The sequence below is a fragment of the Canis aureus genome, chromosome 4, assembly GCF_053574225.1.
Source record: "Canis aureus isolate CA01 chromosome 4, VMU_Caureus_v.1.0, whole genome shotgun sequence".
NCBI classification, from domain to species: domain Eukaryota; kingdom Metazoa; phylum Chordata; class Mammalia; order Carnivora; family Canidae; genus Canis; species Canis aureus.
In genome coordinates, this window is record NC_135614.1 from 6,490,933 (window position 1) to 6,506,659 (window position 15,727).

Here is a 15,727-nt window from a genome sequence, read left to right on the forward strand (position 1 = left end):
ATTTATTTATGATAGTCACAGAGAGAGAGAGAGAGAGAGAGAGGCAGAGACACAGGCAGAGGGAGAAGCAGGCTCCATGCACCGTGAGCCTGACGTGGGATTCGATCCCGGGTCTCCAGGATCGCGCCCTGGGCCAAAGGCAGGCGCCAAACCGCTGCGCCACCCAGGGATCCCTCTAGGGCTTTATAGCAAGTTGAAGAAGTTCTCCATTTCTATTTTTCTGAGAGTTTTTTTCTAATGAATGGGAAAACTTGGGAAAGGGCAATAATTCTTTCACTATTCCAAATTCCTTAGTGAAATCAATCCCTCAATGGGTGTGTTATTGATTGAGCACACACTGTATGCTATGCTAGGCCTGTGAGATCTAGGAGCTTGAAACTTGACCCTTGCCCTCAAGCATTAAGGAGACATGATTTTCTATTCTGCTATTGAGCATATATTGTAAATCTGCAGAAGATCCAAAGTAGAAAAGGCTAGTAGCAACCTGGCCAGAGGTGGTACTTAGACTGGCCTCTGGGAATGAATAGAACCTGACAGAGAAAGTATATGAGAAAGAATTAGGGAAATCTAGATGACCTGAAATTCTATTTTCCAACAAGGATAATGGTAAGTCAATAATTAGGAGGATACAACTAGCTTTTGATTTAAGGAGATGGATTGTCTCTGTTTTGCGGATTATCCCTGACAAATGCTTAATCCTGGGCTTCCTCCCTTTCTTCATCCAGCTGGGCATTTGGGCTCTCTTTTCTGCCATCAGTCAGCATGCTCAGGGAATGCAAGCTAATACTACTATTAGCTAAAGAAAAACATAATTAAGAAGGGCAATCTGTTGTCCCTAAATTATATCATTTATTCCAAACTAAATAGGGTTGATATTTGTATTTTTTTTGTAGATACCCACACCACTTCTCTCTCTCTTAAAGGTAAACAAAGATCATCTGTGTAACTATCATATACATGTTGCATTTATTAAGTTGGCTTGGGAGCTAAGAGTCATGCCACAGAGATCATGGACCATAGGACATCTGATTCATTGGACCCATCCATATTTTTGTGTGTTTACTCTGACATAAAGTAATAATGAATAGTGCTCTCATCTGCAAAATTAAAAATCCTGGCACATTACCCACAGGTCATGCCTTGGGTTGTCTTCCTACAGCATTGATGGATTTGCATGGATCTGGCCCTTCTATCTCACTTTGTCCTGCTGGTGACCAGTGGCTCATCTTTGAGGCAGATGGCCAGGGTTAAGGGTGGAATCTGAGGCCATGAGGCAGAGTGAAATTAACTGCTCCCTTCACATAGGGATTGAACCCCTGACCTTCACCTCATTAGCACAGCACTCTAACACTGCAATTCCCAGCTTCAATTTTATATCACCCCAGGGTGTTTCCACTTATCACAAGAGAGAGCTGTGGAATTCCCCAAACAAAATTAATTTTAATTCACTTTAATTTAAACATTAAATATGGGCTATGCAGGCAGTACTTTGTAGGAGTGGAAGAGAATGGCTAATGTTGTAAGATGAACCCACCATATTGCACTGTTACCCAAGCACTCTGAAACTGCCTCTCTAACCCACTGAGCCAGTCCAGGGAGAAAGGAGTCTATATGTTAGTAGCAGCATGGAAGGCTTTTAGATTATGGGGGAAAACAGCTCAATCTTACCAAACATCTGCATTTCATAGGACTGTTTCATGTGGTCAGCTGGGTGTACTCTAAGTTTGCCTGTGCCTGATGGGCAAGCAGTTCAGCTCTGGTTCACTTAGGCCCTCCCTTTTTCATCCCAGGGACTGTAATGCTTTGCATAGTCTCAGGAATTTGCTGCAGGAACAATTTGTGATTTATTAAGATAATAAATTGGGCTTTGTTGTTAGGGCTTTTTCCTGGGTCAATACACAAGATTTATCACCACCATGCTGGCCCGGGAAGTGTGTGGCTCCAAGGGTTCCAGGGCACTCTGGCCACTGGCTTATTTTGGAGGCAGGCAGGGTCTCAGCAGGCCAGCAGCTGATGTGTAATGAAGGGAAGGGAACAGTAGGAATCAGTTATTTAATGAACATCTTCAAAACCTTTCATTGTAGTTTACTAATAATAGCCATATGCATTTATTACAGGATGATAAGTGTACCTCCTTATCCTGGCAGCGCCCTTTATAATTTGTAAAGGACTTTTACATACATTATCTCATTTGTTCTTTACACACCTGTCAAGAATGGCTATCTTCATTTTATTGATGAGCAACCAGACTCAGAAAAATTAAGTGACTTGCCCAAGGTCACACAGCTAGTAAATAATGGATGCAATACCAGTTCCCATGTCTTTTCATATCCTAGGCCTTTTCCATTATACTTCTCTTATCTCAATTTATCATCCCCATCCATTTGCTTTTAGCAGGGAAGTGTCTAGTACCTCATTTTACAGAAGAACAAATTGACACAAAGATGTAATTAAACTTTTTGGCTCCTGCCTTTTGCAAACTCCCTCTTTTTGATGGTATTACATCCCTTTCTCATTGAAGAGCAAGGAATCCTTTTGCAGGGTAATTTCTGCTCTCAAGGTCCAGAATCTCCACTGTTACTGTCAGTGCCATGATGGTTGTTTAGCTCCAACATGCCCTCTGCATCCAACGGGGCTCACGCCAGTTACTTCTGGGTTGAAAGGTGGTCTCATATAAATGGTTTTTTCACATCTACTTGAAACTGCTTTATGAAACCCATGACCTCAAGCAGCTGTTGGCAAAACACTCCCCCTTCCAGTCCTTCAAGATAGGCACTTTGTTCTAGATCTTTTTTACAGTTACATTCTATGAATTTCTTCTAATGCAGTGAGCTTGGAGTACACATTCCCAATTGGTCCCTTAAGCACACTCCTTCCCCACAAAATGACAAACTCCCCCAAGGCCCATTCTAGATGCATGGCCACACTATGCTATCCCACCTGGAGGAGAGCTTGACCTCTCCTGAATCCCTCTACGTTCACTATCTAGATTTGGATTGCAACTTAAGGCATAGTAGAAAATGGTTGTATCTGCATCCTCTTCTGGGTTGAAGGAAGCCATTGTGGGGCACAGAGAAGCCAAAGCAACAGTGTATGACAGAGCTTGGCCAAGCCTGAGAGAGTGAGAAGATGACTCAACTAGGATGTAAGCTCCATGTGGGCAGATCTTTGTCTCTATTGGTTCACGCTTGAATCCCCAGGTCTAGAACACTGCCAGCCTCTTACTAAATTATTTACTCAGTGAATGAACTAATGATGCAGAGATGATGAGATTAAAATTGATAGCAGCCCAGCTATCATGGCTGTGCCCATTAATGGCATAAGGTCGCTTCTATCTCCTGGCTCTCTTGGCTTATACCCCATTTACTAAGCCTGGTCCTTTAGCCTTGCCAATGATTCCATTTCCTGCTTAAATTATCCAGAATTGGTTTCTAAGGCATGCAACCAAGAAACGTGACACAAATGGAATAAGGTTGATTATCCATGTATATATGTTTTATCCACCTACCTTAGACTGTAAACTTCTGAAGGCCACGGAAGGTCCCATATCTTGCACATTTCTCATCACATCTGGAACAGTGCTTTGCAAATAATGCATGCTCAAGGCATGTTTGCAGATGATTTAACAACATTTTAAAGGCCAGGTGTCTATGAGGTTTGATGTTCCGAGGACCATCTTCCCTACTTGTGCATACGTGCGCACACACACACACACACACACACACACATTTTTTCATTTGTGAGACACCATTTGCAAGAGGCCATTTAGGTAATGCAGCGGGCCCATTGAAACCGGAAGAAATTCAAGGCCGTGGGCCAGCTACACCATGGGAGCCTCATACCCGGCCAAATGTTCTCATTGGCAAATCAAACCCAAAAGCTGTCACCAAATTCTGCTCCCTGACGGTCCCAATGCAATAATGTGCTGGGAGACAAAAGAAGTTGAAACCCAAGTGAAGATTGCCAACGTGTCTTTTTGGGCAGCCAGCAGATTGCACAGAGGGTCAGCACAGACACCGCCAGAGAAGAGCGTTCTCCTGGCAGGACTCCATCTCTAAATTAGGCACCACTTCAGAGGATCTCAGCCTCATACCTTATGGGATTTATTATTGTTTTTAAAGATACAACATTTGTTCTTAATTATTCTTAATAAAACTTTCTTAACCTAGCACTATTCACTCACTCTCCCACTCATTCATTTATTCAATTAGATCTTTGTGGTCCATAGGCTGAGACCCTTGGTCCCACTTGATGATAAAGACTCTGGAAAGCAGGTAAACCATTCTCACCTGTGCATGTTAGTGATGAAGAAACCCAATTAGGTCAAAGATATCTCCCATAGCTCATTGATATAAAAACTTAGGTTAAGACTCAGATAGTTTGACTCTTAAAATCTGAGCAGTAGACCCTGGAGAAATGCTTAGTGAGAAATACTGAACAGGAAAAGTATGCACACCTGGTATATTGCAATGTTTTAGAGAAAGATTAGTAGTAGTGTTGGTAGCTCCCAAAATGCTGTTTTGGAAGTTTGCAATGATTTCGTAGGATGGCTTTGAGTTACCTCATGTTGTTGCCAACCATCCTAAAATCCTCAAAAGAAATCAACTTTAGTTTGAGTTCTAATACATTGTTTAGCCAGATTTCCCCAGTGTAGGAGTGCAAAGCACCATGGGAATGCAAGTAGGGGCCACAGCTCCTAAGTCTGAGGCTCTAGATCTAAATAGAAGGGAAGAGCTTGGAACTACCATCAGGAGAGACTATTTCATAGAAAAAGAGAGAGTTGGTTTAAAAAAAGAGAGAGAGAGAGAGAGAGAGAGAGAGAGAAGTGATCCCAAATGAGAAGAGTTGCCAGAGAAAGTTCCTGGGAATTTGAAGGAATTGGAGTGTGAGTCTCCCAATTTGAATGATTATCAGAGTTACCTGGGGCTCTTTTTAAAATTATAGTTTCCTGGACACTCCCTTCCTTAAAGATTCTATTAGGCATTTCTAGGTTGATGTCCAGAAATCTGTATTTTTATCAGGCCTCTAGGTGATTTTGTTATAATCAGGAAAGGTGTGGGCAAGTTCTGCATTTGAGAATGGTGCCTCTCAAGGTGAAGAAGTAGCTTGACAAGTGAAGTCCAAGGGAGGGGCTCTGGGTCAAAAAGGCAGGAATGAAAACATGAACCTTTAAAAAAAAAAAAAAAAAAAAGAATTGGCAAAAGCAGCTGTAGCCTGCATTTAATGATTTCCCATGACTTCCAGAAAAGAGCTGAGTCTGCAGATGCCTGTTCAAATGCAGGATGAATGGAGTCTGTGTGCTCCTCTGGATGCCATCACAATGTACACATTATTACTGAGGTGCTCCAATGAGCCATTCCTTATGATCTCCCCTGTCACCCAAAGTCCCAGGTTGGTTTTCCTTGGATGATCTCCCTTCTGCCTTCCCAGGAGTTGACAGACTGCAAGGGCTGCCGTCTGCACTCCCTCCATCTTTCACTAAAATCTACACTTTGCGGACTTGCTCCGGATCAAATGACCACATTTCCCCCATCCTGGGGCCTCCTGAAGCCTTGGCGCTGACTCCCATGCAGAGGCCAGAGGCCTGCAGTCATCTGGGATGACAGAAGCTTCATTTCCAGCCCCATCCTGATCACACGTCCAAGCAGCTGATCCCAGCATAGGTGTGAGAACCTGGGGCCCGCAAACATTTTGGGGGTGATATCCCAGAAGGCCTTGAAAATCCTAGGTTTGCTGCCAGTCTGTGTGCCTGTGAAGGGAACTGGCTGCTGTTATAGCAGCCCAGCCCAGATAACCTCGGAAGGAGACAATGAAGTAGCTGAAATCCTGACAGTGATAACAATGCAGGTATCATTTATTCAGCCACTCCTGTATTGTCCTCTTCACTTATATCCCTTTGTTTGTATGTGTGTGTGTGTTTTTAAGATTTTATTTATTTATTCATGAGAGACACACAGAGAGAGAGAGAGAGAGAGAGAGAGGCAGAAACACAGGCAGAGGGAGAAGCAGGCTCAGGCTCCATGTAGGGAGCCCAGTGTGGAACTTAATCCTGGAGTCTCCAGGATCATGCCCTGGGCCGAAGGCGGCGCTAAACTGCTGAGCCACCCGGGCTGCTCTGTTTGTGTTTTAGAGCAATCTCTTGGGGGTAGTTACTATTATACTGATTTTACAGATGAGAACAGAATCTCAACGTAGTTAAGGCACTTGCTACTGCCACACAGCTAGTAAAGAAACTCTTTAACATTGAAATACAATCTGCATAAAGAGAAATGCATAGTGTGTTACTTAGGGGATTACCACAAGTGTGAACACATTGCCCAAATCAAGAGCTAGAGTATACCAGCATGAGAAAAATCTCCCCATGTCCTCTCCAATAATCACCTCCTCTCCATGGTAAGCATTTTTCTCACCAAAGATTGATTTCTTGTTTGTGAATTGTATAGAAATGGAATCATACACGCTGTATTTTTTTTATCTGGCCTTTTCTCTGCTCAGTATTGTGTATGTAAAGTTGAACTAATATTGTTAAGGGTGCAAGAAGTTTTCTCATTTCTAATGCTGTAAAAATGTCCATAGTATGAATTTGCCATAACTTATTTATATATTCATGGACTGCTTGTCACTTGGGCAGCTTTTCATTTGAGCCTGTTGCAAATAATGGTGCTTGGAACATTCCCATATATGTCTTGTGCGGTATATACATTTCTGTGGGATATATACTGAGGAATGGAATTGCTGGATTATAGGATATGCATGCTTTGTTTTAGTAGATACTGCTACATAGTTTTGCAAAGTGGTTGTACCAGTTCATACTCCTAACAGATAGTTATGAGAGTCTGGGAGGATCCATATCCTCACCAACACTTAATATTGTTGGACTTTTAAAAATGTTTACCATTCTGGTCAATGTATTTTAGTTTGCAATTCCCTGATGATTCACGAAACTGGACACTCTTTTAAATGTTATTGGTCACTTGGATATCTATTGGCTTGTTTGGGTTCTTTGCCTATTTTTCTATTGGGTTGTCTGTTTTCCTTGGTGATGTAGTGGTTCTTTATAGCATCTGGATATGAATCCTTTGTCAGTTATATGGATTGCAAATATCTTCTTCTCTGTGGCATCCCTTCTCATTTTTAATAGTTTCCTTTGATGAGATGAAGATTCAAGTTTTAATATAGTCCAATTTATCAATATTTTCTTTGGGGATTCGCCTTTTTTCCTGTTATATGTGATTGACTCTTGTGTACTGTTTTTATCCAACAAGCTTGCCTGATTTCCTCATTAATTCTGATAGTTTTTCTACAAAATATTTTATACTTTCTATGTATTCAATTACATAGTCTGTGAATAATGTCAGTTTTAGTCTTTCATTCCAATTCTTCAAATTTTATTTCTTTGTCTTACCTTATTGCAAAGTCTAGGACCATAAGTATAATGATGACAAGAAGTAGAGAAAGGGAGCCTCCTACTTTAATTCCCAATATTGAGGGGAAAGTATCACTGTTTGGACATTAAGTATGATATACACTAGAGGTGATTTTATAGATACTCCATTATATTAAGATATTTCCCCGCTCTTCCTACTTTCCTAAAAGTTCTTTTTTCTTTTTATTATCACTAGGGGTTTATTTATTTATTTATTTAAAAAATATTTTATTTATTTATTCATGAGAGACACAGAGAGGAGAGAGGGAAGCAGAGGCACAGGCAGAGGGAGAAGCAGGCTCCATGCAGGGAGCCTGACATGGGACTCAGTCTCGGGTCTCCAGGATCACACCCTGGGCTGAAGGCGGCACTAAACCACTGAGCCACCCGGGCTGCCCTCACTAGGGTTGTAATTTGACCAAGCACTTTTTCTGATTCTGTTGAGTTGATCTTGATTTTCTTCTTCATTCTGCTACTGTGGTAAATTCTATCAACTGATTTTGGAACATTGAGACAATCTCATATTCTTAGAATAAAACCCATTTTGTTTGTTGAATCCAGTTTGATAATGTTTTGTTTAGGATTAGCCTTCATGTTTAGGAGAAAGAAATTGCCTGTAATTTTCTCTCCCAGGCATATTTTGATATTCAGGTAGTATAGCTCTCAAAAATGAGTTCACAGATCACTCATTTTCTGTTCTTTGGAATAGTTTGTATAAGATTAATTAGTATTTGGAAGAATTCACTGGTGAAGTCAGGAATTTTTCCTTGTGGAATGATTTTTCATTATGGATTTAATTTATTTAATAGATTAAAGACTATAAATTGGTTCACAACAGCCTCTTATTTAATAGCTGTAGGCTATATTGATATGCCTTTTTTTCATTCCTGATATTAATTATTTGTGCCTCATCCTTTCTAAAAGATATCAGCCTTGTCAGGAGCTTATCAATTTTATTAGTTTTTTCAAAAGATAATTTTTGGCTTTGTCTGTTTTCTTTGTTGTATTATTTTCTCCTTCATTAAGTCCAGCTGTTTATTGTTTCCATTATTGTATTATCTCAAAGTTTAATTTGTTATTCTTTTACTAAAAATCTTAAGATGGAAACTTGGTTCATTGTTTCTTGATCCTTTCTTCTTTTCTAATGATGCATTTAAGGCTATAAATTTCTCTTAAGCATGCTTTGGCTGCATCTCATAAGTTTTGATATGTTACAGTTTTATTATCTTTTCATTAAAATATTTCCTAATTTCCACTGTGATTTCTATGTTGACTCACGGGTTGTTTAGAAATGTATTGCTTCATTTTACATAACATTAATCCAGTCAAGCACTGAGCTCTTTAAAAATGATTCAGGATTTCTGCCGCCAGCTAATTCTCTTTCTGGATCACCCCTGTGGGGGAGTCTCAACTGTAAGCCAGAGGTGTCTAACCTGCTCCTTCTTCTTTGCTGGGTCCTGAGTTCTCTTTTTGCCATCTCAGCTGCCCAAGACTCCTGGAAATTCTGCTCAGCTTCTCAGCCACTGCTTGGGAAGTGCCAAATGCCAAGGAGAAACATGGATGACACTCATTCTCTGCTCACTCCTTGTTTCTGGGATCTTAGCTTTTTAGTTTCTCATCACATTGGTAGTTTTTTGATGACTTCCACTAGATTTTTTAAAAAATATCATATCTTGTCCACATTACCCAACATTCTTGCCAGGAGGGTGTCCAAGATGAACCAATCTGCCATTGCCTTCAGGGAAGATGCCCTGGAGCCAGAATTCAGACCCAGGTCTGTGCGTGCTCAGACCCCAGAGCCAAGGCTCAGAGGAGACCAAACATAGGGTTCAAAGGCAATGTTAAGCCATCCTTGCTACTCAACTCTCTGCTTTACCTTCCACGTTATTCTCGATCTAGTCCTTCAGGTAAAGCATTGTCATTTATCAAACCTCAGTTTTAAAATGTGCCAAACACAATTTTCCTAATTTCTTAATAAAATTAGTCTTTTTGGATCACTTACTTTCCAATGGTTGTTTACAGGGCCTCTGGGACCTCTGCTGCCTCTTTCCCAAGTTCATCCTTCCAAGGTCTGACACCAATTTCAAACTCTAGAGGATGCAAAAGCAGAATCACACTGTCCTGTAATTCTTTATCTCCCTCGGTAGACGTGAGGGCCCCTGAGGGGAATATTCTGTGGGGTTCACAAGGACCCATTCTTAAGGCTTTTTCCCACAGTGGCTTCCTTTCTGTTCTTGTGAATGCCCTGACTGGGCACATCTTTCTTTTCCTTTTGGCTGCCAGGAAGCTCAGAGTGTAGAGCAATATTTATAGGTTACCTCTGGCAGCTATATCTATGGGTAGAGACTGGGTGTGACTTTTGCTCCCTGGGTAGACTTCTACTTATTTCTCTTTTCCTTAGTTCTGAATTTTCTTTATTTTTATATATTTTAACGTGTTATTCTGTCTCTCTCTGTGACTTTACATGACATTGAAGTTACTTCAATTTTGTCAATCTATGCAAACACTTGGAGTTTTTATTTATTTAAAAATTTTCCTCTCTGGAGACATTTGACCAACAACAGAACGGATCCTGGAGAAACAAAGATGTGAGCAGAATTATAATTTATAGAATTTATTGTGAAATTAGATTTGCATGAATCTTTGCCCTACATATTCTGTCATTCAAGATCATTCATAACTAGATATGGCTTTCTATGGAAAACATATTTCAAAATCAAAATTAATAAGCAGTGTTCTCTAATTAACCAGGAATAAGGGTAGACGGACAAACCTGGCTGTGCTGGCCACCGAGCACAAAAATATGAGATTAATTTTACAAAGTCATACAGAATGGAAAGAAATTAAATATCAAAGACAGAAACTATAAATATTATTCATTATTGCAATACACCAACATGTAAGTGTACACGTTTTTCCTTTTCCCTAAAAACGTTCATCAATGTACTAAATAAAATGTAATTAATGGAATTAGAAGTTCAAATCCATTATATATGATATGGTACTGTACTCTTTATTGTATTTTTTTGTGGGTTTTCTTTGACAAGCATGACCATCTATAGAACGGTGAGAAAAAGAAAAAAAATCGCTATCTGCTTTTCTTTTCAATCCATTATTAATATCGCCGTAGTTACCATTATCGCTAAAAACAAGGTCATATGGAAGCAGGGTCATAACGTGTCCTCTCTGGGGGCCAATCCTGAAGCAGGCTGTGGGCGTCTGCTAGAGGCTGAGGACATGTCCCCCGACCCTGAGTTCCGGCGTCCGGATGTTCTCTCCTGGCCATCCCCCTTCTTCCAGGGTAAAGGTATCCTTTGCACACCTTTTCCTGAAGCCAGAGCTTTCTAGTCTCATCTACACTGGGCTCTGTTGCTAAGTTCAGGCTCCTCCCGGGAGGGCAGCTTTTGTTTGTCTTCTTCCTGCCAAGGAGCTACATCATTCAACTGCTGGGGGGGCCCCATCTGTGGCCCAGCCCCTTCTTACTGTGTGGTCTTAAAGCAGGTCAGCTCACCTCTCCCTATCTCTCTCTCTCTGTAAAACCCGGATAATAATACCTCCCGAATAAAGAAAGGGTTTTCTTTAAGCCCTTTGAGCTTCAGATGGAGCACACCACAGTAGTGCCCAGGGCTGCGCTGGGGCGCCATGTGATTAAGTAACGTGAGATGCTGCTCATTATGCTTTGTCTGCAATGAATGCGCCGGCCACAAAGCGCTGGAGCTCTCGGTGACATCGAATCCCCATGGTACGCGGGGATTGCCTTACACTCTCACAGAGCACACCAGAAAAGAGCAGTAGTTTTGACTCACCCAGTCCTCAATGAACACTCTCATCTGACTTCTTCTGCTGAGGATAAGACAGCTAAGTAAGACACGACCCACTTACAGGTGGAGGGGGCACGGCCAGCGGCCCCAGCAGCCCCCAGCCCACGGAGTCAGGCCACACCCGGCAGGGCAGGACCCTGCCCCAGGCCGAGACGGGGGAAATTAATAGCTACCATACAGTGAGTGCCTACCGGGGGCCAAGAACTATGCTAGGTATGCTTTTCTATTCCAAACCCTCAAGACAACTGTGTTAAATCCTATCTATATTCTAAAAACAAAAGCAAACAAAAACCACCCGCTGAACTTTGCATTTTCCACCATAATGAAAGCCTACCCATTTGGGCCTGTAGATCTGAGCCTGAAATTTTGGCCTGAGGCCTCCTTACCCCAATCCTGAGGCTTTAGGACCACACAGCACGGGTTAGCAAGCCGTAAAGGGAAGGCTGACTTTTCTCTTTCTGACCCAGACCTCTGGAAGCTTCCAGAGGCCCTGTAGTTATGCAAAGCCTGCTTCCTTATGGGGCCTTGGCTTGGCCTCACGTAGCTTGACAAACTCTTACCCAGACCCCTCTGATCTCATTTTGGTGAATGGAACCCAAGTCCCAGGGGGTTCACAACTCTAGCTGTTATATCAGAGCCTGTCAAAGGTAAGGTGTTGGTTGGGTTTCCCTGTGAGCTGGTTATGAACTGGGGTGGTGATGAGAGGGGTAGGCTGGAAGGAACCCCGGGACTGGGGAAGATAAGGCCAAGTATCCTTCTGGCTGGGGCTTCTCTGATGAAGCCAAGTACCATCTACATGGGAGAAAACAGGCTGGGGAGGAGATTGGTGAAAAATGTCCCTTGGTAAGAGAAGAGAAGGTCCCAGGATTAGCTGCTTGTGCCATGTCCTTCAGTGGTGCTTAGAGGCAGGGGCTTCCAGAGATCCCAGTAAGGAGACAGCTCTGCTCCTGGGGAGGGGTGGATTGTGTTGATTTCTGGGAAACATGCTTAGTTGAACTGATTATTGCCCGTGTGTATGTGTGTGTGTGTGCGTGTACGTGGGCATGTGCGCACATGTGTGTATGGTCTGTTGTTAGGGAAACCATGGAGAGGAAGGGAATGAACTCTCTGGATGGGTGCTGCATTCCCCTGGGGTCCGTCTGCTGAGTGCTGATTGGACAGGAGCTCCAGAAGGGCTTACATGTTATTCAGGCAACTGTTGTTGCCCAGAGAGCCCTGGGCCGACTTGCTCCCTCCGGAGCTGATGTTCAGGGAACAGTGGAAGCAGCTGGTTTATGGAAGCATCAAACAACATGAGCAGCGGGATCTGCCAAATCCCAAACATCGCTTGCCAAGGACCCTTTCTTCTAGATTTCGAACTCATCTGTATTCCAAAAGTAGTTTTGTTTAAATGGCTTATTCCCCTTACTCCCAATCTGTGGGAGGCTGTAATTCACGGGCAGGAAAGGCACTTCCCAAGATTCAGGCTGACACTGCATGCCACCAAGGGTGGGGTAGAGCAGAAGTTGGGGACCTGCATTCTCAGAGGGGGGCTGGCTCCCTGCAAGCATGTACCATGGGCAGGTATGTGCCCATGGGCAGTCCATTGGCTTAGGTCTCAAGGCAGATAACTTGGCAAGTTTCCCTTCCTAACCCAGGAAGTCATTCGATTGTGGGGACTGGGACTGTGTTGGTATTATCTTAATATCTCTAAGAAGGTAAATGCCCTTTGAATGAATGCTTTAATGAATGAATGAATGAGCTCATTATTTGGCTGCTAGCAAATTCCATAGCTCCCTGCCACCCCGAAAACTTCTGTGAGGAGCCTCTGGAGGTTCCTTATAGAGAACTTGGTACTGAGGACATGCTTATAACTTAATCCTCCATCATCCTGTCTTGCCCAGACTCTAGGAGTTCTGTGAGAGAAGGAGGGAAAAAAAAACCCACAACCCCCCAAAACTCAGAAAAAAAGCAGAAGCTTCTATTGTAGGAAGATTCTGCTGCCTCTAGACATTAGGGAAACCACTGGTCTAATTCATTCACTCTGGCGACTTTTTCATCCATGGGCCTGGCGCTGCCTGTGTAGCTCAGTCTGTGAAAGGTTTGCTTTCAAGTAGGCCAGCTGCTTGGCATTCTGGGCTTACAGTGTGGAGGGCACATGTGGCCTCCTCTTGGAACATACTTGTTGAGCAACAAAATCCAAAGGCAAACCCCTACAAAATCTAACTTCTTCTTCTTCTCCTTCTTCTTCTTCTTCTTCTTCTTCTTCTTCTTCTTCTTCTTCTTCTTCTTCTTCTTCTTCTTCTTCTTCTTCTTTTTTCTTTTTTTTTTTTTAACTTTCCAGATCTCAGGACCCATCTGGATACTTCATTAAGATCCTAAGACATCTGGGGACCAGCAATGGAAGAATCGTGCTTATGTTGAGTGTCTATTGTGTGCCTGCATTATGCTAAACCCTTTCCCATATGTTATCTCCGATAATCCCCCTCAAAAACCCTGCCAGAGTGGAATCATTCCCATTTTACAAGTGAGAAAACAGTCTCAGAGAGGCTGAGTTACTTGTTCAAGGTCACATAGATGGGAAATAGTAGTTTCTGAATTTGATCCAAGACAGTGGCCTCATGGAAGGGTGGGTTGGGAGGCTTTCCCTGCAGGTGTCATCTCCAGCAGCTCCCTTCCCCGCAACATTCACTTCCCCAAATACGTACACAATCTGAGTAAGGATATGCAAGGGACAACATGAATCTTTGTATGTTCCCTGCCACCTCCCTTTCAGAGAGATGGCTGCCCAAGCCCTGTCTACATAGGCATCCCAGAGTCCACACTACATCACAATTCATTTGGCTTTAAAGGCCATGTTCTTCCCAACACAACTGGTTCTCTTAGATTCCTACCAAGAAGACTTTTGCTTTTTAAAAAAACTTTACCCAGAAGAGCCAATCAATCAGTGTAGACTTCCCCTAACGGAGCCTGGCACCATAGATTCCAATATTTCACCAGCCTGCCCAAGGTCAGCAGCCCATTAAATGCGCCACACTTCTCAGGATTCACTGATGCATTGTCCATCCCAGTGGGTAAGCATCACTGACATGAAGATGCACAGCACTCACGATGTAGATGAGAACTTCAATTTACTTTGAAACATCCACTGGCCAAGGTTCAGTTCATTTGGGGTTCTGGCTAATTTTCTTTAGCCCCTGAATGTAGAGACCAGGGGTGTTTACTGTGGTTGCCCAGACACAAAATCTACCACTCCAGCCTCCACCCTGGAAGTGTGAAAGGGACCTAGGGCTGAGGTCGGCCATGGTCTTGTATTCTAGACAGGAATTTGCTTTCTGACTGAACGTTCACAAGTGAAGAGCTTGTCATGGGCTAGCTGGGAAATGCAAAAACAAGCTAAGATTCCGGAATTCAGAAATATAAATGAATAGGTGTAAGTACCTTTTACCTGCCCCCCTCATGTCCTTGGGAAGGCTATACCAATACTACCACTATTTTACGCTCCTAGATCTTCTTACTATCACAAAGCATTTTTATACCCAGGGGTTGGCTTTGATCTGCAACCATTATTATTGCCCATTTTATAGATGAGGAATTGGAGACCCCAGGGGGTGAATGGCTTTGCCCAAAGTCACAGGGCCAGTAAGTCTGGGAGAGGAGAGGCTCAGATCAGGTGATTTCATGCCTGGCACTCTCTGCATCAGATCTGGAGTGTTCTCCTTAAAAGGGCAAAGGGCTAATGTGACCTTTGGGGAGCCTAGTTAGCTTCACTCTCCTGGAAAGCTGCCTTAGCCCAAGACCTGGTGCTTAGGAGCTTAGCTTGATGCTCTTTGGTAGGCATGTGGCCATCTCCTGCAGGCCCAGCCTCTACCTCCAGGTGTGGGCATAATCTCTAGGGAAGAGGTGGCCTCTTCTGTGAGCCACATGCCGGGCCACTTGAAGATGCTTCCCTGGCCACCACTTGATGGGGCTGACCAAGGTTGGGATGAAGGAGATGGCGTGTGGGGTCAGTCATTGTCTCTAGCAGCTTCTGAATTCCCAAAGTCCTAGAAAGCCCATCAGTCCAGGGACGGGGGAACTGAGAAGGTGGTGGTCTCTGAGGTGGTGTTTGGGCAAGCAGGTAGTTCCCCAGGCCTGATCCTTTTCCACCGAGGCTGTCTTGGGTCAATAGCTACCTGGAGCACCACCTGAGGAGCATAAGGCATATGGATATGGCTGTGGCTCCTGGGGCAGGAGCACAATCAGGCTGCACGCTGGCTGGGGCAGTGTTCCTCTCCTGCTTGCACGCTGGTCCTGCCCAGGCTGGCTCAGAGGCTGCTCCCAGGGATAGGGTGCAGTCCGTCACCTCAGGCGCTGACCAGAGGAAGGTGCCTGAAGGCCAGGGAAGCAGTGGCCCCATTGGCAGAAACCACCTGGCACCACAAAAATGTGGGAGACACCCAATTCCTGCCCCCTTGCTGTGTGGGCAGGTGCCCCTACTTACCCTTCACCTCAGGGGCTC